This window comes from Pleurodeles waltl, chromosome 7 (genome assembly GCF_031143425.1).
Source record: "Pleurodeles waltl isolate 20211129_DDA chromosome 7, aPleWal1.hap1.20221129, whole genome shotgun sequence".
NCBI lineage: Eukaryota > Metazoa > Chordata > Amphibia > Caudata > Salamandridae > Pleurodeles > Pleurodeles waltl.
In genome coordinates this window covers 190,053,411-190,077,422 of record NC_090446.1, presented here as the reverse complement: position 1 = coordinate 190,077,422, position 24,012 = coordinate 190,053,411, and the positions used below count along the sequence as shown (strand labels likewise).

The 24,012-nt window shown below is 44.0% G+C and overlaps 1 protein-coding gene across 1 annotated transcript in view; it reads right to left on the bottom strand.

Annotated features, from left to right (window-relative positions):
* Positions 1–24,012, bottom strand: part of RIMS4 (regulating synaptic membrane exocytosis 4) — a 348,985-nt gene that overhangs the window by 100,792 nt on the left and 224,181 nt on the right. The gene's annotated exons all lie outside the window — the stretch shown is intronic.

The window sequence follows — 24,012 nt, the reverse complement described above, 5'->3', positions numbered from 1 at the left end:
TTTTGTATACCTCCTCCATCTTTCTGATCTCAGTTTTGCTGGATTTAGTACTCTGAGCACCTTACTACTGCTAACTAGTGCTAAAGTGCACATGCTCTCTCCCTAAAACATGGTAACATTGGCTCATACCCGAGTGGCATATCTAATTTACCTAGAAGTCCCTATTAAAATGCACTACATGTGCCCTGGGCCTGTAAATTAAATGCTGCGAGTAGACCTGCAGCACTGATTGTACCACCCACATAAGTAGCCTTAACCCTGTCTCAGCCTGACATTGCAGTGCCTGTGTGTGCGGTTTATACTGCCATTTCGACCTGGCAAGGTATACAGCTTGCCAGATCTAAATCTTCCTTTTTTTATACATATGTCACCCCTCAGATAGGGCCTACACAACCCAGAGGGCAGGGTGCAGTGTACCTAAAAGGTACCTTCAAGCTTAACATGTGCTGGTAGTGATAAACTATCCAATTAGTTTTTCACTACAGCAAGGCCTGTCCCTCATATAGGTTAGCATTGGGATTCCTTTATTACATTTTATATTTGTAATTTCCAACTGGGACAAGATAGATATTTTGGGTTAGGTGTCCCTGGACTCACAACTTAAAAGAGAAACTTTTAGTGAAGTTGGATTTTAAGATGCAAGTCTAAAAATGCCACTTTCAGAAAGTGGGCATTTTCATTACCTAAATTATTCTGTGCTTTCTGTATGTCTCCAATACACGTCTGGGGTGGGATGACAGCTGGGCTTTGTGCATTCCCTCCTGACAGCCACTCACAGAGGTAGCCTAGGTGTGTCTCATGCGCCATTCAGTTCCTGGTAGCCCATCAACAGGCTGCTCTGGGCTGGATAGGAGGGGGGAGCTGACACACTTGAGAGGGCTGGGCCTTCCCCCACACAATGAGCTGCATACCCCTATGTAGTGAGTCTGGAGCCAGGGTAGGAAGGGCAGGGACCTTGTGCACTTTCTTTGAAGTCTCCCCCTCTTCAAAGGGGCATGTGGGTATAAGTACTGAACCCCTGACATCACCATCTTAGGACACTTCCGGACCTGTGACTACTCTGCTGTGCGGAAAGGACTGCTACTCTGCTGGACTGCTGCTTTGCTAAACTCTGCCTTGCTGTTCTCTTTGCCTTGCTGAGCTGCACTGCTGCCTGCTGTTTCCCTACCTGAATAAGAAGGACTGGACCTGCACCACATGAAACCAGAGTCTCAAAGGTCTTGTTGACTTGCCTCCTGTTTTCTAAGTCTCAGGGACACAAAAGACTTGAAACCCTCCTGCTCCAACTCTTGGGCTCATCTGCTTGCAAGTCTGTTCTGCCAAGTGCTGCCACCCCTGTCCTGAACCCTTGAAAGTGGACCTGGAGGTTTTCTCCAATGAAACTAATGCATCCTCTCCTGTGAGAGCAGAATCAATGCTATTGCGGGAACCGGATCAGCGCATCGCACTTGGAACCTCCACATCACACTTAGAACCACTACATCGGAACCGATGCATTACCACCACTGCGTGGAGAAGACCAACGCATTGCCTCCACACCATGGAGAAACCTGGCACATCGCATTCAGAACCACCGTATTGTGGTACCAATGTTTCACTCCTGGACCAGATGCATTGCCACACTGGTGTGGACAAATTTGAAAAAATACCTCAATTGCGTAGGGCTTGTCAACACATTTCATGCTGAGATACTGTACTGGTTCTATACCCAGCCTGACCTCCATCGTGGGTGTCCTCAACTCTTGACTTTGTCCCAGTCCTGCGTGACTAAGTAACTCTTTAAGTACTATTTGCTTCTAAGCGCTATACTTGCATTTAATCTTTAAAAATGAGTATCTCGACTTCTACTGGATGGATCTTTGTCATTTTGGTCTTGTTTCATTTATAAAATCATAATCTAGTTTTCTAACCTTGCGTGTAGTCGTTTTGTGGTGTTTTCACTGTGTTAATGTTTAAGTTTTGCACTAATACTTCACACATTGCCTCTTAAGTTAAGCCTGATTGCTCTGTGCCAAGCTACCAGAGAGTGAGCACAGGATAATTTAGCATATGGTGTGACTTACTCTGACTAGGATTGTGGTCCCTTCTTGGACATGGGACTTACCTCTGCCAAGTAGAGGCCCAATTTCTAACAAGGGAAAATTTAGAGCTCAAAATGGTCTCGAAAGTGAGATAGTAGTGTGCGCCAAATCACTGTATGACACTTCCGAACAAAAGTCCTAATCCCACTGCTGCCACCAATGTAAAATAATTGGGTTGTTAGTTGACATGGGTATGAGCCCCGGTCAAGCAGCAATCACAATCCTTCTCAGGTTAAGGGAAACATCCACCAACTCTAAGTTAATCTCTCCTCAACCCTCTGGTGGCTTGGCACAGAGTATTCAGGCTTAACTCAGAGCCAATGTGTAAAGTATTTGTGCAAAACTTTAAACAGTGATAACATGAAAGCACCAGACAAAAAGGACCCCACATTAAATTAGAAAAATAGAGTACTGTATCATAAATAAAACAAGAACAACACGCCAAAAATCCAATCAGCAGAATCTGAGATATACAATTTTAAGGATTCAGGGTAAAATAGCAACAAAAAGCAGAAAGTGCCAACCGCAGCTATCTGGTCATGTGAGTCTGGGAGAAAGGCACAAGTTCAGGCCAGCTGCAATGGTACATGTTTTGGATACAAGGACCACATTCGTCCTGCTGAAAAGGGAACTTCTCAGTCCAAAGCCAAGAGTCCTGTTCGTGGTGGAGGGGGCACGAGGAACAAGGAAGCATTACAGATGGTCACTGATGTAGCGCGAAGGGCAGGCCAGGCATCTCGGGTGGTCATCACTATAGCGCGAGGATCTTGTTGTCACGAGTAGTCGATGCTGTAGCATCAAGGGTTGGGCTGATGGAATTTCGTAGTTCGTGGCTGTGCAAATGTCAAATGTTCAGCACCACAATCGAGTTGCGGTTGCAAAGAGCCCAAAAACTTCTATTCAGCTTCTCTCAGGCCAAACTAGGGGTCCAGGAGCTGAGGGGCACCACTTGGGGCCATGTGTTTGCTCCTGCTGGATCTGGGTCCTGTTCAGGTGGTTGGGAGCCAGGTATGTGCTGGTGGCTCAGAATCAAAAGTTAGCAGACTAACCCTTAGAGTTACTCTGGGAGTCCTGGGTTCAAGAGATGCAGGTACAGTTCTTCTCTGCCAAGCAGAGGGCAGCAGGTCAGTACAGCAGGGCAGCAGTTCCTTCAGGGCAACAGTCCAGCAGAGTGGCAGTCCTTTCAGTAGCACAGCAGTCCTTCTTCCTGGAAGAGGATCCATACATCCAGAAGTGTACTGAAGAGGTGGTGTCTGCGGTTCAGTATTTGAAAACATTTGTGGCTTTGAAGTGCACAGTTGTCCCTCCTTCCTGGCCCTAGCTGCAAACTACAAGAGGTAGTAGGACCACAGAAACAATTCTGGACCAACTCAGGATTGGGGACCCATATCCCCACGGACCGCATGCGAACAGCACTGCCACAAGGCTTCCACTGTGCCCCCCTCAATCACAGCAATATTAAAATCCATTACATGATTCAGATGCCTAGAAAAGGCCCCGGGCTTGCATGCCAGTACAGGTGAAACATGTGTTGCCTATTTTTGCACTACATGCAGGAGGATCCACATGATTGCACCTACACTTAAATAAAGTAATATCAACTGTTGTTGTGGCAAACATTTAACTCAGATTGGGATTACCTTCAGATTCCAACATTCCTAACAGTTCAATGCTGAACAATTTCCTTTAACTACAGGGGGTGTTCAGCCATTTGCATGGAGACAGGTCACAGTTGTAGGAAGGTAGCCTCTTTCTAGCCTTGTTACCCCCACTTTTGGCCTGTTTGTGAGTATATGTCAGGGTGTTTTTACTGTCTCACTGGCATCCTGCTAGCCAGGGCCCAGTGCTCATAGTGAAAACCCTATGTTGTCAGTGTGTTTGATATGTGTCACTGGGATCCTGCTAGCCAGGACCCCAGTGCTCATACGTTTGTGGCCTATATGTGTTCCCTGTGTAGTGCCTAACTGTATCACTGAGGCTCTGCTAACCAGAACCTCAGTGTTTATGCTCTCTCTGCTTTCTAAAATTGTCACTGCAGGCTAGTGACTAATCTTACCAATTCTCATTGGCACACTGGTACACCCATATAATTCCCTTGTATATGGTACTTGGGTACCCAGGGTATTGGGGTTCCAGGAGATCCCTATGGGCTGCAGCATTTCTTTTGCCACTCTTAGGGAGCTCAGACAATTCTTACACAGGACTGCCACTGCAGCCTGAGTGAAATAACGTCCACGTTATTTCACAGCCATTTTTCACTGCACATAAGTAACTTATAAGTCACCTATATGTCTAACCCTCACTTGGTGAAGGTTAGGTGCCAAGTTACTTAGAGTGTGGGCACCCTGGCACTAGCCAAGGTGCCCTCACATCGTTCAGGGCAATTTCCCCGAACTTTGTGAGTGCGGGGACATCATTACACGTGTGCACTGCACATAGGTCACAACCTATGTGTAGCGTCACAATGGTAACTCCAAACATGGCCATGTAACATGTCTAAGATCATAGAATTGTCACCCCAATACCATTCTGGTATTGGGGTGACAATTCCATGATCCCCGGGTCTCTAGCACAGAACCCGGGTACTGCCAAGCTGCCTTTCCGGGGTTTCCACTGCAGCTGCTGCTGCTGCCAACCCCTCAGACAGGATTCTGCCCTCCTGGGGTCTGGGCAGCCCCGGCCCAGGTAGGCAGAACAAAGGATTTCCTCTGAGAGAGGGTGGTACACCCTCTCCCTTTGGAAATAGGTGTGAAGGGCTGGGGAGGATTAGCCTCCCCCAGCCTCTAGAAATGCTTTGATGGGCAAAGATGGTGCCCATCTCTGCATAAGCCAGTCTACACCGGTTCACGGATCCCCCAGCCCTGCTCTGGTGCAAAACTGGACAAAGGAAAGGGGAGTGACCACTCCCCTGACCAGTACCTCCCAGGGGAGGTGCCCAGAGCTCCTCCAGTGTGTCCCAGACCTCTGCCATCTTGGATTCAGAGGTGTTGGGGACACACTGGACTGCTCTGAGTGGCCAGTGCCAGCAGGTGACATCAGAGACCCCTTCTGATAGGTTCTTACCTCTCTTGGTAGCCAAACCTCCTTTCTTGGTAGCCAAACCTCCTTTTCTGGCTATTTAGGGTCTCTCCTCTGGGGTATTCTTCAGATAACGAATGCAAGAGCTCACCAGAGTTCCTCTGCACTTCCCTCTTCGACTTCTGCCAAGGTTCGACCGCTGACTGCTCCAGGACACCTGCAAAACCGCAACAAAGTAGCAAGACAACTACCAGCAACATTGTAGCGCCTCATCCTGCCGGCTTTCTTGACTGTTTCCTGGTGGTGCATGCTCTGAGGGTTGTCTGCCTTCACCCTGCGCTGGAAGCCAAGAAGACATCTCCGACTCACAAGAATTTAAGATTTTTCACTACGATTCCAGGACACCAAACGTGAACTGATTATCCCTTCCCATTTGGAAATTACATTTATAAAATGCAATAAGGTAACTCCATTGTTATCCTACAGTAGAGGTAGGCTTTGCCGTACTGAAAACAAATCAAGAGTTTTTCACTACCAAGACATGTAAAATTTAAACGTACATGACCTACATTTTAAATACATTGCACCCTGCATTCTGGTATGTCCAGAGTCTACCCTAAGGGTGACTTATTTGTAGTAGAAAAGGAAGGTTTTGGACTGGCAAAGGGTTTACTTTGCAGATTGACATGGCAATTTAAGCCTGCACACACACACAGGCTGTATTGGCAGGCTTGAGGCATGTTTAACATGCAACGCAACTGGGTGGTACAATCAGTGCTGCAGGCCCATTAGTAGCATTTAACTTACAGGTCCTGGGCACAAGTAGTGCCACTTTATTAGGGACTTACAAGAAAAATAAATATGCCAATTGGGTATAAACCAATTTTAACATATTTTAAGAAGAGAACACAATCACTTTAGCACTTGTTAGTGGTAAAGAGCACAGAGTCCTAAATGGCAGCAAAAGCGAGTTCAGAAACATGGGGAATGAGAGGAACAAGTTTTGGGGATGACCCTGCAGAAAGGACCAAGTTTAACAACCACATTCTAAATGTAACCCTCACAAGCAGCCCCATGGCTAACACGGAAGCTCCACCATCCAGCCAGTCTGTAAGAAAGTCCACTGTGTCATAGCTGCTTTTTACAAGCTGCCTAATGATGTAAAGGAGCAGAGTCTCACATATCTCCTGTTCTATCATTCCCCATCATTTACAGAGACTAAGCCATGGGTCACTTAGAGAACTATCACAAGCACCCTTAATCACACTATACTCACGCAGTCTGTAAGCCCACAGCTTCACCCCCATGTAGCCACCACACAGTGGCACCGCCGAATGTCTTTAAAAGTGATGAGGGTCAGATACATACCACAGAAAAAGTAAAATTGTGGCCAGCACCCAAGGACACTTGGTGGGCCAATGGAAAGCCACATGGGATATCTTGACCTTTATTTTTAAGTTATTTGTTTTATAAAGCGCGTGATTGCCAAAAAAGCATGCACGCTCTTAAAATAGACTGTCTAGAAAACCCTGGAGTGGGCCCCAGAACAAATCAATCAAAAACAGCTATGGCTCAAAAAGCCACAATGTGCAAACATAATTTCATTCTCTTATGGGCTAATCACAAGTAACATGGAAAACTAGAACCAGCAAATAACATATATTTCTGAAAAACAATAAAGAAATCTGTACACAGAGGGTGGAACAAAACCTCGTCAGGGCCTGTTCTAGGACGGTTCCCTGTACGGAACCGTCATCTGTTTTCTATTTTCATGTTGTAATATGAAAACCAATAAAAATGAATTAAAAAAGAAAATGTAGGCTTTCAATAACGACCTATTGCAGGCATTAATTACGGACATGCTAGTAGAATGATACGTACATTATTCTCATACTTTTTGCGGAGGAAACTGAAGAAAGCTTACCACCATCAGGGCGGAGGTACACAGTAAATTCTCAAGCTGCCTCCTTCCGCCCCTCCACCAGCCCTGATCACTGAACAACATTAACGAAAAGTCAAATGTCTTAATTACCCACGGGATTTAACTTTCAGAAAGCCGATAAGGTCATAGATCTGGTGAGAACGAATACACTGACGTTTGAGATCTATTTTCTGGAAGGTGATTCGATGTGAGACCAAGGGAGCAATTTATCTCCTAGAGCGTTCGCGTCCTTATTTCCCACCTATTTCTGCAGCTCTCACTCTTGTGCACTCAGCTCACTTGACGCGCTGTGATATCATTTATCTTTTTACGTCCTTTACTGCTTACTGGGTAGCACAGAATACATGACGCTGATTTACAGCACCGCCTGCCTTGTGACAGCAGCCGCTTCAGTAACCATCTGTTTTGTGTGTTGACACTGCATCTGGAGCTCGCCGGTCGTGAAGAGGTGCGCCATATTTCATCTGTTCCATCAATTTACACATATAACAAGACTTCATTGGTCTACCTTGCTATCAATCATGCAAATGTACCCTGTGTAACAGCTGTGTCTACCAGTACACCATCAAAGGTAATAAAATTTTAACACGTGGCACTAACTCTAGGCATTGATTGGCCTTAAGGTGACACGTGCAGCAAACTGAGTAACAGTGGCCAATGATGAACATTGATTAGTGTTAATTATTATTGATGATAGGTTGAAATAGGAGTCCACACGACCAAGCTGAAAGAATGTCAATCTAAGGGTTATAAAACAGAGTGGAGGGTGGGAGGGGGTTTACAGCCAGTCAGATTTGTGCCGTCTAAGCAGGACACACACAACCCTCCGCCCCTCCTTCCCACCGCAGGAACAATCCGTGCATTCGTTTCTAATAAGTGTATCCATTTCAGGTATTTGCATTGGAATTTAATAGAGTTCCTAGTAAACTGGTTCCTAGATTTGCACACTCTACGCTGGTTGCATTTTCCAAGAATACTGCCCAGAAATATAATTGCTGCTTCATCGGTTTTCAAGTGACATGTATTCACTGAGTATGCGGGAAAGGCAGGTTAATTAGTCTTGGAAATATAATGTCCCCTTCAGCTTGCTTTGAAATTGACCTAACAGGAACGCCACAATTGCAATACAGGGCTGGCTTGTCCATTGGGCAATATAGGGCACCCGCCTTTCTGCGCCACAAGCAGGGTTGCAGCAAACAGCGCTGTGCTGCAGCTGGGAACTGAACCTATAGTGCTTTAATGAAAGGGGCGGGTGCTAGGGCAAAATGTATTTCGCTTGTAGCGCCAATAATCCTTGCACTGTTGCTGTTAAATGTTTTTGTGGGGAAAACGGTTTCTTACTGATGGAAAACACAAGTTCTATCAGGTTCAAATCTAATGTGGTTGGCAGAATGTGGATAGTTTTAGGAGAATGTTCACGCCCGGTTGTCTGCAAAAAACATAAATGTCGTCCTTCTACCAAATTTGACGATTATTATAATCCCTGAAAAAAAGTTTTTATACAATTTCAAAGCAAAATATTTCCTTACTAGGGTTTCCCACTAAATATGTTATTACGTCTGCTCCAGAGTTCAGGGCACAGTCTGCAAATCACGTTAGTATTCTTATTGTTTCCGCTAGAAATGTAGCTTTCAGGATGGATAACTGAGGGCTACTCAGGCATGAATACCGGGTGATTGCAATGAGCAAACTGAAAGACAGTGACAGAAAGCAGCGCTCTGATTGAATGTCGATAAGGGGCTGAGGCCGCGTGGTAAGAAGCCATGATGCTCAAGAACAAGTTCTTTGTAAACGCCACCAATACTTAAAATGGCTCTGCTGGACTACAGAATGTTGTTCCAATTGGCTTCTGCCCATTCAGATAATAACAAGGCGTTCTGCTTGAGGCAGTTGTGGACCAGACCCAGAAGTGGCCTGTCTTAGGTAATAAAGCCTCAACAACAACAGTCCTAGAACACCAATACTTTACACACTGCCTAAAATTCACAAAAAATAGTACTGACCCTTCCCACCCCCATGGGCTGTCCAATAGTGTCTGGTTGTGGGTCAATTTTAGATCCCCTAGGCAAATATGTTGCTGACTTTATAAAGGACTTTGTACCTTTGACAAATACCTATATTAGAGACAGTAAGAACTGTATACGTATCATTGAACACAAGAATGTTGATCCCAACATTGACTCCACTGGTGGTATTAATGTAGAATCTCTCTATACCAATATTCCACAACAAGATGGTATTGCCATCATTGAAAAAATATTGTATACGAGACATCTACACACCAGAGTCCCTACTGACTTTAATATTGAACTTCTCGAAATAGCACTCCTAGAAAACTACTTCTTGCATAAGGACACTTTTTATCTGCCAAAGAAGGGGGTCTCAATGGGAGCTTGTTTTGCACCCAACTACACCATTCTTTATGCAGATGATTTTGAGAACTCAGTTGTGCTTACACCCAATAATCATTTTTTTAGTTAACGTCCATTTGTGGAAGTGGTACTCTGATAACATTTTGCCAATTTGGAGAGGCAATACCAAATCCCTGTCATTCTCCATTAACTGACTGAATAATGAACACCCCCATCTTATATTTACCTTTGGTAATAAAACCAGTGACTCACCTTTTCTTGACTTAACAATATGTGTTGATGAAGCAAAATTCGGGACATCACTGTACCATCGGCTGACTGAGAGACACACTTTTACAGTACTTCGGTAACCACCCTACAGGCGTAGGTGATGGGTTGCTTTTTGGACGGCTTCTATGGATCCGTAAAAAATGTAAGTGTTGTAAGGATTATTCTCGGAAAGCAGAGGTTCTCGCAAAAACGTACTTGACAAGGACCACCCAAAATGCTTGATATATCGGTCCTTAAAAAGGGCCTGGTCTTGCCCATAGGAGGTTTTATTAACCCCCAAAAAGAGTGAGACCATTCCATTTGTATCTAGTACAGCAGCACCTTTTAAGGCTGTGTCAGTGCCGATTAGCCTATGCGCTCTAGTGTTCTCACATGACAATTACATAACAAAAGGGATGTCTGAACCCTGGTGGAAGCATTACCTTCAGTCCAGCGCCACTAAAAATGAGCATTCTAGTGTTTGTCTCCATCCATGATGGGACACGTACACCTTCCCTATTTGTCAATTCCCCTTTTTACTTTCAATCCCTACACTTGCATTTCAGAGACAATTCCTTCGTGCCCCGCGGTGTGTCGTTGCTTTCTGATACAGTATCTGTCCCTGACAGGTATTTTGTCTTTGTTTTTCTCCTTTTTACCCTTCTTTTGGGTTTTTGTATTTTCATCCCCATTATCCTTGTTTTACGTGGGCTCATTTTAGTCCTTTGTTTTCTCACGTTTAGGTTTTCATAACTGTGACAGACCACTTCAGGATCTGGTCCCCAATTGCCTAAAGCAGAACGTCTTGTTATAATCGCCTGATGACAAGCTTATTAACTCGTACGTTTTCTTTTTAATTTCCCTGTCCTTGGGTTCAATCACCGGTGGCACATTATAGAACTGCCTCCCCCTATTTTTGGATTGACTGATCAATCAGTCTTGTTCAATTTGTTTTCTTTTCAGATGACCCTAGTACCGATCAAGCAGGTACCTTAGATATGGCCTTTTTCTATCTTTTCTATTTTTTCACAACATTTTAATGGGTAATGATTCTCAGGTTATTTTTTTTAATGATTTTTCTTAAGAAATGTTCCTAATTTTGGGTGTTCCTATAATAAATTTGCCCTGATGATGACTTTCTGAATTATGAGTTGTCAAAACGCTGTTGACATTATGCCAGCCGAAAAGATGTGGACGACTATATAAATATATGAGCAATGGAATCATTATGAATTATCCATTTTTCCATGCACATTTTTTAAATTGTTACTTCTTTTCACCATTTTGTCTTTCTTTGTTTAGCATCTTCGTCAGCTGTACAATTCTGACCACTTCTTATGCACATTACACTTAGGGCACCTTTCACTTTTTATGTATCATTGATGCTGCTCAGTTTCAATTGTTATTAAATATACATGATTACTTTTTTGACAAGTCTTGGCCATATCTCTTCTTTCCCATCTTGCCCATTTATGGCAACATAAAATACATTTTCTAGTATGGTTCTATATGTATGATTAGATTTATGAATGATAAACTTTAGAACATTGTTGTTGATATTTTTACATTTTATTGGTCATCCAGAATTGCCATGTTTCTCTGGCTCAGCTCAGAGCTTAGGCCTTTTGTCACCCTGCTGGACTAAGTTAATTACATTTCTCTCCAGCAGCATGGACAAAGGCCACCCAATCAAAAGAAGTAATTAGCTTCACTTTCCTCAGCTCCTTAGGAAGAAAGGTTGGGAATTTAGAATCTGCATCTGTTAATTACCTGTTACACTGTAACAGGGCTGGGGTCAGCCCAGGTACACTGAATAAAGGAGGAAGCCAAACCACTGGAGCAAACATAGGATGGGGCTTCTCTTTGAACGTTTGATGGGAAAAACCCTGGCAGTGATGTCAGAGAGGGTGGAACTGAGACTCCAGAAGCAGATGTGACCAGTGACTCCTAAAAGATGCCATCTTGAACTGCCCCAGCATGCTGTGCATGAGAGAAGGGGCAGGCTGGAGAGGTGATGTGGCACTCAAGTATTGGCCAGAGGTGCCTGCCTTTTAGACCTTTCCATCCCCTTTAAAAACTATTGCTCAAGGAAGAGAAAGGGCGGTCAGTGTTTTAGTGAGATTTGCTGCTGGACTGTGGGACTGCAACAGCTATGGACAACTGGAAGGAGAAACTCTTCATTCCCAGGAGGACTAAGAACTCTGCCCCTAGTTGACCTCAGGACCAGCAGATCTTTCCAAAGGCCATTGAGGCTAGCCCCCTTACACCCTGGGGCTCTCCTTTCTTCTTACCCTGGGGTGGGCCAGAAACCATGGGTTGGTGCAAATTACTTCATTTATTGATTTGTGGGAAAGGGAGTGGGACCCCTCCAACATGGATGGATTGCCCCTAGAGGCCCCATCTCCCCTAGTGCTGATGCAAGCTAGGGATCCAGAATCACAACTCCAGGCCCCCACACACTAAAAGAGGATGGGGAGCACATCACACCCCCATTGGCCTCACCCTGCTCCTTTTGTCCATGTCTGGGATGAGAGGAGCAGCCACCGCAAGAAGACTGCCAACTGAGATGCTTGTGAGAATTAATCCGGTCACGCCAGGAGCCAGCTGGGCAAGGAGTGGGCTCCCTGTGTGGCCACAACAGATGGAAGGTCATGGTGTCTGGGTGGGACCAGGCATCCTCCTATAAGAAAAGAAAAAGGTTTGTGGGTCTCCCTGGCATGGGAGGCACTAAATAAATATTCACTGCACCAACTGGAGCGCCTCATAATGGCCTGGGAGGCTTGCTGATTTGAATATTTTTTAATGCTTTGTGGTGGTTCCAGGAGGACAGTGGCACCACCAATTAATTTAAAAAGTTTTGTGGAGGGTGGTAAGAGTGCCAACAGCCCCCCAATAAGTAATCTTTGTAAAAATGATCCTATGTCTGCAGGGTCAAGTAATCCAGGACCTTCTGGAATTTGCATATAGGTTTTAAAAGCATTTCCAAGGCTGGTGCTTTAGAGCTGGGAGTGTAGTGCTTTCTAGAGAGTGGTTCTATGACTGCATTTTATGTAGCCTAAATATGTATAAGAAAAGTACATTGAGGGAAATACCCTTTCAGGGATAGATTTATGATTGCATTTTATGTAACTTAAAGGTAGCACCAGCATTATTTGTTGTCTAAAGATGTATTAGGAATGTACTTGGAGTGAAACAACCTTCAAGGGTTGGTTTTATGGTTGCAATGTAGGTAGTCTAAAAGCGGTGCCCTCTAGAGGTTGTGTTTATGGCTGCACTTTATATGGATTAAAAGTATAAAAAAGCAGAGAGAGTCATGTTTATTTAAAAATGCTTTAATGACATAATACTGTCAATGTTTATTGATGAAGGTTGATATGTTTTATTGACACTGATAATTGCATTTGCCCATTGTTACTGATCATTGTATTTACAAACACAATTATGGTGTTTTTAACATGTGGTTTGTTGTTTCTGTAATATGGTGTAGCTTTGATTAATGTTTTATTCAAACTGAAGCCCCCTATTTTGTGATGTGTTATCTGGTACAGGGGGAGATGCACTGTGATTTTGAGGGTCATGACCCTTTGAGGTCAAATGTGTTTTCATAATGTAATCCAAGGTACTTTTAATTTGCCTTATGGATGTATTTGTAAATTAATGTGTAGTATTTAGTAGTGTGTGGGGCATTAATGTACCTTTCCATTTTCTAGAAAACGTACTGACTGGCAATCATTTCTTCAGTGTTATTTTAGTGTGCCTGCGAATACTGATTACTAGCTCACAAAGCTTCTCCTGAGTAGGCCTTGGACTGCTTTGCTTCACTACCCTGACAATGGGTTGCTTGGTTCCTAGCAAGGGGGAATTGTGGACCTAATACTTTAAAGGGCCTCACATGCTCCACAACCAATAACACAGGTTCCAACACATGCTATCTACCTTTATTAATAACTTGTACAATTTTTCAGTGATTTTAGGTAGGGGTATTTCTTTTTAGTGTTTGAATAACATATTTTGTCTGCAGAAAGGGACAGATTTTGAAGCGTTTCTTTGCATGGTTAGATAATAATGAAGCATTCTTGACACTTATGTTTTAGGCTTTGATTTCCTTTCAAAGGGAAAATGCTGATTCAACAAAACACGACAATTAAGTTGAACAGTTTTTTTTTATTATTGAAACCCAGTATAAACCTTAGAGACTAACGAACGGCTGAGAAGAAAATCAGATATAGGAGCTAATTCCCTAGGGTTTCCATGGGTGTTGAAACATGCAGTCCGTGGAACTGGCAAAAAATATTTCCTGTTAGACTGTAGGGCTTGAAAAAGCTAATGTGCTAGAGCAATAGGGAACATCAAACAAACAAAACAATTCATTCGCTACATTTAGCTACAGGACAGAACACATTGCCTGGTCCTTATATAACATTTTTGAAAACTTACAAGACAAATCTATTGTACAATTTGCATCTGTATTCTGGCAGCTACTCAGTGATTTGTCTGGGAACATTCCTCTGTGAGAGACATAGTTTCAGATTACAAAACATAGCCAATGTTTCCTCCTCCAGCCATTGGGTTCGTGTGAAGGATTAATGTCTGGTAGGAAATGAGTGAAAAAGTACTTCTATGCTTTAGCATCAGCAGAGAGATGTCTCTCCCTGGATAGCCATTCATGAGATGTACTGGAGCATGGAAACGGGACAACATTATCCTTTCAAACCTTACAGTTCGACAGGAATTATTGTTCAGCCAGTTGCATGAATTACATGTTTCAACACCAATGGGAAGCCATTAGTTCTTAGGACCCACCCATGAGTCCTCAGAAAGGCAGATGGCACTGCGGTAAAAAGGTACTCCTTTTAAAAGGCAAGCACAACTGGAACACGTCATGTATGAAATCAGTGCTTCTGAAATAGCGGGCAATCCGGGGAAGAGCCTTTTACATGCTAGTCTCACCTCTGGGCTTGTAACATGTTAAGGTTTGTTTTAAAGGACTTGCAGACTGAGGGCACAGTCATCTATGCGTGTATTTCACCTCTGAAAGCTGTATATGTCATTGACAAATGTAGTCACATGTCCACGTGGTGACTATGAATAAATACCTAGTAGGACAGAGTCGAAACCGCTATCATATGAGGCCAGTCCCACTGAAAGGATCGCTTGGCACAGACTCAGGCAGCCCAACTTTGATAAATTGTGTCTACTTCTAGACATGGAACAGTCCATTACATTACTCTGAATCGACAGAATGTGTCAGTAAATCAGTGGGAGGAGAGGTACTGCCGCAGCAGGAAACAATATTCTTGCTAAATTGGGCCCTTACAATGCTGAAAACAATGCATAATGAATGAGTGCATTTAGGATGAGGGCATATATAGAGCAGCGAAACAGCACAGAGTGTGCTGAGCATGCATAAGAAAAATTATTAAACATCATGAATTAATTTGAGCCGGTGGTTGCTGGTGGGGGCCACCGCACTTATTATTGGGCATCGTCACATATTTCCTGCCTCAGATATTTATCGAGTGCAAGTTAGGGGAAAACAGACTGGAAAGACGCAGAAAGAGTAAAACGAAACACCGCCATGAAGGGAAAAAGCAGGGACCTGCAAGAGCGAGAAAAAGGAGCAGCGAATGTCTGGAAAGGATCAGAGATTACGCAGCTTTGGTATTCGGTGCACCGACATTTAAATGCGCCGACCGCTCGCTTCCGAGGAGAGCTTTGGACAGGGCACTAATTGGTCACTGATTATTAGCAACCAGCGGATTTGCAAGCTGAAACCAAATGCTCCTCCACATGCACACACTAATGTTAAATATGGCTTACAGTTTTATAGTATTTATTTTTTGATATCGACACCTGTATCGATCGGTATTTATTTTTTCCTCATTTTACCAGTATAATAATCCGTAAATATTTTACGTTGTGTAACAAATGCTGCAGCAACTAATACATTTCCGCATTTATTTAACCAATAGTGATATACTTGAATGTCTGATGGGTTTTATTGCTACAAGTACCCAGTTTCAGTGCATCAATACACACATATGGGAACAAGAGCCTTGTAGTACAAACACATGGGATGGTCTGCAACTGCTCGAGCTTCATTTTTAAACCTGATCTCGTTATTAGGTCAAGCCTAGACAGCGCACATGCGCTGTCTGCAAAGACCTCTTGTAATCAGGTAGACTTTGATCCTACCTGCTGCTTACCATTGGTTGACTGCAGTGTCGCTCTTCCTTGCTACCACCTAACTGGATCAGGCTTCCGATACCTTACTTCCTTTCTTAGCTCAGGAGCACCAGCCAAATACAGTGTCCTTTCCCTTTCATTGTTTATCTGTTATTAGGGGGGAACTCTTTTTTAACCATTTGCTGCCTCAGCTCATATGTGTTTACCAGAGGTGAGTATCCTACTGGGCTCATGTTAAAAAATTTGAAAACGTGATTACCAGAGGTGGGATCTTTGAGGCGTTCTGCATTTGACATTTTGATTCTGTTTCTTCATTGCTTGTTCACAATTACTAAGTATGTATTTATTTATTTATTTATTTATGGCACAGAAGGCCCGGCGCAAGACTCAAACCTGGCTCCCCAGATCCAAGGCCGGCAGTTCTAGATGTTGCACCACCCCCCTCTAAATGCTGATAAAAAACACTCACTTAGTGGAAACTAATGGGCTTCGGCTTGTGCTAGACTGTTCCAGGCTACTGTGTGACAATTAAATGGCTTCATTACTTTTTATCACATTTTTTTATTTTTATTGTTTGCAGACATTTCTTGTGTTTTCTCAGCCGTGTGTCCTTCGGTAGTCCTTTGTTTGTTTCTTCCTCTATTTCCTGCTCCAGGCGGTGTGAAGCAGCAGACGCGGAACCAGTTTCAGGTAAGTGAGTTCTTATTCTATGCCAGGACCGGAGGCTTTGGATTATGTTTCTCTCTCTTTACTGCATAAAACACAGCAGCAAATAAAACTTCAGTAACACAAAAAAACTACATTTCCCATGAAACCTTGTAGTTTAGTGTCCACCAATCATAGAGGAACCCCCCTGTATATTAGTCTCTTCATAACATAGTCCTTCCTCTTTCTTTGCTGCTGCAGCCACAGATGAGTCCTTTTCCATCTTGCTTAAATATTTTTACCTAGTGTAGGTTAATTGAGTCATTCTCACAGTGTGGAGCGGGAGCGGGCTCTGCACGCGTCACGGTGCTACTTTAATTGCCGCAAGTTCGGGCGATCGCTTCATTGCGATCCTCCCGATTTTCCTCATTTTCCCTCGTCTCAAGGTGTAATGGTGTTTCACGGCCAGCGGGCGTGGCCACAATCAGCTTAGGAGCCGGCCGGCTCCTAGACCATGACAGCGTGAAGAGGATTAGTCCTCTTTTGATGCCTTTGGTCGTGCATGCGCTCTCCTCGCTCCCGACAAGTTTCTCGAGCAAGGTGATCACAGTGCGCGCGTTAAGGAACAAGTCTATTTTTAGCTTGTTTCTTCACACGCATTTGTAATTCTGAGCCCTAGAACGCCCGAAGGGGCTAAGTTACGCATTAAGGCCTTGCCTGAGGGAAATTGCAGGGGCTCCCTCCACACCTTATTGTTCCTGTGATACTTATCTTGGATAACATTACTACATATCCCTGCTGGGGTTTTCTTTTCCCCCCTTGAACTCCTCCATATATCTTCTACTCCCATGGCGTACTACTCCGAGGAGGATGAGTATTATCAGGACCAGCCTGACACAAATGATGATCATCGTATGGAGGAAAGACTAGTGGAAGTGCTGGGATATCATGTCCAGGATTCCGTGACCCAGGCTCTTATCAATGCACTGAAACCCTTAGCTCAACCCCTGAGACGTTTTGGGCAACGCAAATGGAGGGGACGTCCTCTTCTTGACTGTGGTTCTCAGCAAGACCAGCCTGCTGAATTGGGCACTGCCCTAGGAGCCTTAAAGAGACCCATGGCCTCTGCAGATATTTTGGCGCACATGGCCACATCGGTTCTTAAGGACCATGGATATGGCTCGTTTTCGTCATTGGAGACGCCAGAGGCAGGTCTGGATGCATCCAATTTGCCAGAAGGTTCTCCTTCCTCTGCCTCTCATTCCTCCGGTTTGGATCTAGACCAGGAGAGTCCTAAACTGACCGGAAAGCGCAAACGCAAGTCCCATAATACTCAAGGGCGAGATTCTTCCTCTTGTACACTTTCTTTTGACCCTGAGAATATAATCCATCCCCGATCCTCAGAATGGATCCCTTGTACGGAAGTAGCACATTATGCGCAAGATCACATTAGGAAGGGTTTCGACCAAGATGTGCGAAGTACTCTGCGTTCAGAATGTCCCCGTCCTTCGCTACTGGGTAAAGTAGCAGAGATCCCTGAATTGGATCCTAACATGGCGACATTTATGAGGAAATTCTCCAACGATCCTAAAAAAGGACAAGTTTGTGCATGGAAGGGCTGCCAGGACAAATTGCTCGATATATTGGGGCCTATCACAAAAATCCTTGAATTAGCAGTTCAAGCCAAAGAATCTGATTCACCTCTGGATCCCCAGACAGTGCTAGAATGGGCTCAACGAGCCATATGTTTATTAGGTAACGCGAACTGCGCTATGTCTACAAAGCGTAGATGTTCTTTTTTGATGAGAATTGACCCAAAGTTAGCTGAATTAGCTCCCAATGACGCTGGATCTGCGACATATGGCTTACTGTTTGGCGATAAATTCGTCAAGGACCTACGAAAGTATGTTGCCACCTTTTCCGCCTTAGACAAAGCCCAATCCTCTATGAGGAAAATGTTTAATAGAGGCCTTTTTGTCAGCGCCGGACGTTTCAGAGGTCGAGTGTCGGGCCGTGGTTTCAATCAGGCCTCCAGAAATTACAATCAGCGAAGTCAAGGCTACTATTCCAGATCAGGGTTCTACCCATCTAGAGCCCGCAGAGGTAGAGGACGTGGCTACTGCAACAACAGAGGCGGTTTCAACTCCTCCGAAGGGACTTCCACAGGTGAGAATTATTCTGTTTTCAGAAGTTTTTCTAGGGGGGAGATTGAAAGATCATCTGGCAGCCTGGAGGCACATATCACAGGACCCATGGGTCCTCCAGACGGTGCGAGGATACAGAATAGAATGTTACGCCCCTCCTCATCAGACGTCTCTTCCTCATCCCATTCTTTTTTCCCAGACAGAATGCTCTTTCATGGACAAAGAAATAGCGCTTCTTCTTCAGAACTGTACCATCTCTCGGTCCAACCTTCATCCTGTGGGGTTTGTAAGTTTGATTTTTCTGGTTCAGAAGAAAGGGGGCGGCTCTAGCCTAGTTCTCAATCTAAGGGAATTCAATTCTTGGGTTGTTTACCGACATTTCAAGATGGAAAGCATCCACCTCTTGAGAGACCTTCTTCTAGAAGGAGACTTCTTAGTCCGGTTAGATCTCAAAGATGCCTATCTTAGGGTCCCTATTTTCGAACCCCATCGCCGGTACCTTCAGTTTTGTTGGCGAGGGGTTTGGTACGAATTTGCCGACCTTCCTTTCGGTCTTTCGTCCACTCCTTGGTGTTTTACCAAACTTTTAAGACCCGTGGTTTAACTCCTCAGGGAGAGACGGGTCCACCTCATTATTTATTTGGACAATATTCTGATTATGGCTCAATCAGAAGAGGCAGTTCTCCTTCATCTTACTTGGACAATTCAACTTCTTCAGGATCTGGGATTCCTGATCAATCTAGACAAATCGGTGATGACTCCTTCCAGGGTTATAGAATTCTTAGGATTTCAGGTAGATTCCATCAAAGCACAATTGCTGTTGCCTCTGACAAAGAGGAGTGCCATCAAGAAAGAGTTGAGGAGAGCCCTTGCTTCTCAGAGTATATCGTTGAAGACCCTGGCACGACTAGTGGGTCTTCTAGATTCTTCAATCCAAGCTATATTTCCAGGGCTGCTTCACTATCGAGCCTTACAACGGGTGAAGATCCTCCATCTTCGCAAAGACTTAACTTATGCAGAACAAGTTGTTCTGTCGAACGAAGCCAGAGCAGAGATCGATTGGTGGTTAGCGCACATGGATGCATGGAACGGCAGGGCCATCTTTGCATCGAACCCGGAAGTGAATTAAGAATCGGATGCCAGCCGTTGGGGTTGGGGCGCTCGATGTGGCCCGGTTCAGACAGGTGGACGGTGGTCCCAGGAAGAATTGAATCTTCATATCAACTGCCTGGACTTACTGGCGGGGCCTTCGCAATTTTCTCCCTATCTCCTCGGCAGGTGAATTGTTGTATTCTTCTTCGGATGGACAACATTTTAGCAGTTCAGTATATCACATGTCTGGTGGGGACCTGGTCCCGTGTGTTACTGGAGATTGCGAAATAATTTTGGCAATTTCGCCAACAACACCACATTTCGGTGACTGCGGAATACATTCTGGGTCGAGCCATTCTGATTGCAGACTGGAACTCCCGCTTCCTCAGAGATGGCAGTGATTGGAAACTGAGTTCTCTGATCTTCAGCAAATTGAATGCCCTATGGGGTCCTTGTAAGATAGATCTATTTGCCTTGAGACTCAATACTCAGTTGACTCATTTTTTCAGCTGGAGACCGGATCCCTTAGCGTTGGGGGACAGATGCTCTTCTCCAGTCTTGGGAAATGGGGATGCTTTATGCATTCCCTCCTTTTGTCATGATTCAGAGGGTACTCTCTCAGGTGCAGAGACAGAAAGCGGAATTAATTTTAGTGCCTCCCATTTGGAAAGCATAGCCTGGGTTTCCAGTGGCGATGTCAATGTCGCGCGCTCTTCCAGTTGCGATTCCGCCGGACCCTCAACTACTATTGGACCCGGTGGGATCTCCTCACCCTCTAATATGGATGGGACAATTGTCCCTCATGGCATGGAGAATTTCCAGAGACGTTGGCAGGTGCCGGGAGTTTCGGTATCAATCTTCCTGGAAAAGATGGGTGTGTTGGTGTGGTGAACGAAATGCTGATCCCTTGGGGTCCTCCATTGTGACAATAGTCTATTTCCTTTCTGCGCTGGCTGCTCAGGGTTTGGCATACAGAACTAATAATAATTTGAGATCAGCAGTCTCAGCAGGCCACTCCCACATAGAAGGGAAACCAGTGGGGGAACATCCGTTGGTTTGTAAACTCCTTCGTGGAGTTTGCATGGTTAAGCCACCTCAACCTTAATACTCCTCTCTTTGGGATGTGGATATTGTTTTAAAGTTTTTTAAATCATGGCCATGCAACGAAGATCTTTCTCAAAAATAACTTTCGGCGAAGTTAACTGTTTTACTGTGTCTGTTGTCGTGTCGGAGAGTATCTGACATTTGAGCGCTGGATTTGGCAGGTAGAGTATTTACTCCTTCGGGAGTTTCCTTTACTATTTCCAACCGTACAAACATGAGTTCTACATGTGTTTCTTACCCAGCTTTTCCTCACCATCAAAAACTGTGTATTGTGAAATGTTTAAAAGCTTATGAAGTATGCACTAGGGAAATACGTAGAAATTTACAAGGTCAGTTGTTGATTTCTTTACGAAAACCTTTTGGTCCTGTTTCTGTTGCAACGTTGGCACGTTGGGTTCAATGGATCTTACAGGAAGCTGGTATAGATGTTTCTATATTTGGGGCACATTCAGTTAGAGGAGCGAGGGCTTCTAAGACGTTCTCTTTTGGTTCTCGTTTGGAGGGTGTTATGAGAGCAGCTGATTGGTCATCCGACTCCACGTTTAAAATATTTTATCATAAACCTATTGTAGATGTAGTGACAACTGTTGTGAATCAGCTTTGAACGAGCATAATCCGAAACCTCCGGTCCTGACATAGAATAAAAAATGTTCTAACTTACACGTCAAGAATTTTCAATTCAATTAAGGACACGGAAGCAAGTAGTATATATACGTTGTTTCTGAGCATATTTTTGCTAAATAACAGTTCTTACATAATTACTTACCCTCCCATTTTTTATTTTGTGGACATTAAGCCATAGAAAGGACTATTACTATTATTGTATATTTCTTTATTCTAGGTACGGAAAACAAAGGGGTCTGATCACAGTTGCGTTGAGGAAGATCCTAGAGTAATTCAGAAATCAAAGATCCTTGATCTACCTACGGAGGGCGAACGTAGGTTCACGGTTCGGTGTTCTAAGGGTTAATGGAGATGCTCCTGAGTTCGGTTCGGTTAGTTTCTGAGAGATTCCAGTTCAAAGGAGTCAAGTACTTGTTTGATTTATGGCAAAGAAAGAGGAAGGACTATGTTATGAAGAGACTAATATACGGGGGGTCCTCTATGATTGGCAAACACTAAACTACAAGGTTTCATGGGAAATGTAGTTTTTTGTGTTACTGAAGTTTTATTGGCTGCTGTGTTTTATGTAGTAAAGAGAGAGAAGCATAATCCTCGCCTCCGTGTCCTTCATAGAATTGAAAATTCTTGACGCGTAAGCTAGAAAATCTTTTAATATTCTTTTCTTTCTGTCTGCCTCTCTGTTCCACGACTCCTTTTCATAACTTCTAAACACTACCTACAATTACAGTCTGATGCTGACAACTCACAAGTCAGACTATCGGGTGCAGCAATCAACTTTCTAAGTTGTAGTAGCCTGCATCTAACCCATCAGCGTGTTGGAATGCTGCCAGGGTGTAACACGAAAACAGTTAGTTTTGGGCGTGTTTCTTTCTTAGTTAGACTGTATATTCAAAAACTGTATGCATTCCTCCCAAGATCACATATGTAAAGACTGGTGCTTTATATTAGTTTGGCATATATGCTGCAGGCGGTAAAACATGAATTTTCTCTCAATACTTATTTAGAGGTTAAACCGAAACCCTACTTCACAGTTTATGTTTTAGGGTTCTTTAAAGGTGGAAAGGATGAGTTTTCAGATGCAGGTCCTCCAGCCACTTTAGTTCGAGGCCTTAGACAGCTCTGCACCTGAGGTGGACTCACACTCGAAGAAGATAAGAATGTGTGACTCAACAATGAAGAGCATTATTACTAGAAAGAGTAGATGAATAAGGGTGCATTTTTTGTCATAATTTGAATTGTGTGCAGCTTCTGGCTTGCTAAGTTATTTTATATGTACAGGCTAGTTCTTAGTTTGTTTAGTGCCCTAGTGAAAGCTCCAAGCAAACGGGTTAACTTCTAGCCTGCTTTCTCCCAGACCCCTCCAGGTGTGCTTGCGAATCTCACAGATCCCTGGACAGATGCACTGGATTCTGGCAGACTGCTTGTGTTGCATGCAGATGGCTATATCTTTTATTCTGTGAGCAGAGTCTGGAGGCATGATGGTAGAAATCCCCTTGAAGTTTCTTTCTCAAAACCAGTTTTATCTCCCGATCTTCGGTCTTTTTCTTTCTGCTTCTTAGATTCTCGTTGCGGTGAGAAGCAACGCTACTATAACGAGGATGGGCTCTGTGTATCATTATTCTTGGTTTTTATCTGTGCTCGATTGCATTGGACTCTCCAGCTCTTCTGCTACTAGGGAGGAATGTGATGGGAACTTGTGTCCTTGAAGCAAAACATGCTTAAAAGGTGGTCTAAAATATTTGAATGAGTTAGGTGTATACTGTTTAGCCCGCCTTTGAGCTCAAAACAGCCCACTGGATTCACAAACCCAGGCGCACATTAAAGTCTAGTCTCTGGCTCAAACTAGAAACACAAGCAAAGCATGGATGCTTCCGTGCTACATCCAGTTGTGCATATTATAAAAAAGCTTTAACTGTTGGGAGTGGCTGTGCCTCTTTATGACGGTCTGTGAAGCGGCAGAGTGACAACAATACATCAGTGAACCACCCAGCTTAGAAAGGTATGCAGTATGATTGCTTTGAATATTCACGCTTTTGGTATGAAGACCCAGCATGATTAGTAGCTCAGTTAGGCTGAACAATTGATTCTTCTGATAGTTTTGGATGTTGTCTAAAAGGTGGAGGGTCGAAACATGTTGACTGGAGAGCAGAGGCTGGGGTAATTGTTCCCTTTACATCACAAGCCAGGAATCTCTATTTTTAACCCTGTCCAGGTGGTCCCTTAATAAAGATGAGGAGTGGACACCCATGAGATAGTTTTAATGTGAATGTGCATATTCAGATCCCCATTTGACCGAGAGAACCACAGTGTTATAATGCTGCCGCCTCATGGCAGCGTGGGCAAAGCATCTGCAATTATTTTTTTTTTTTAAATAGCTGGTACATGTGAAGGAAGCTTGGTTGTACCTTTTATGTGAGGGAAGCTTGCATTGTACCTTCTGTGTGAAGAAAGCTTGCATTGTACCTTCTGTGTGAGGGAAGCTTGCATTGTACCTTCCAAGTGAGGGAAGCTTGTATTGTACCTTCTGTGTGAGGGAAGCTTGCATTGTCTCTTCT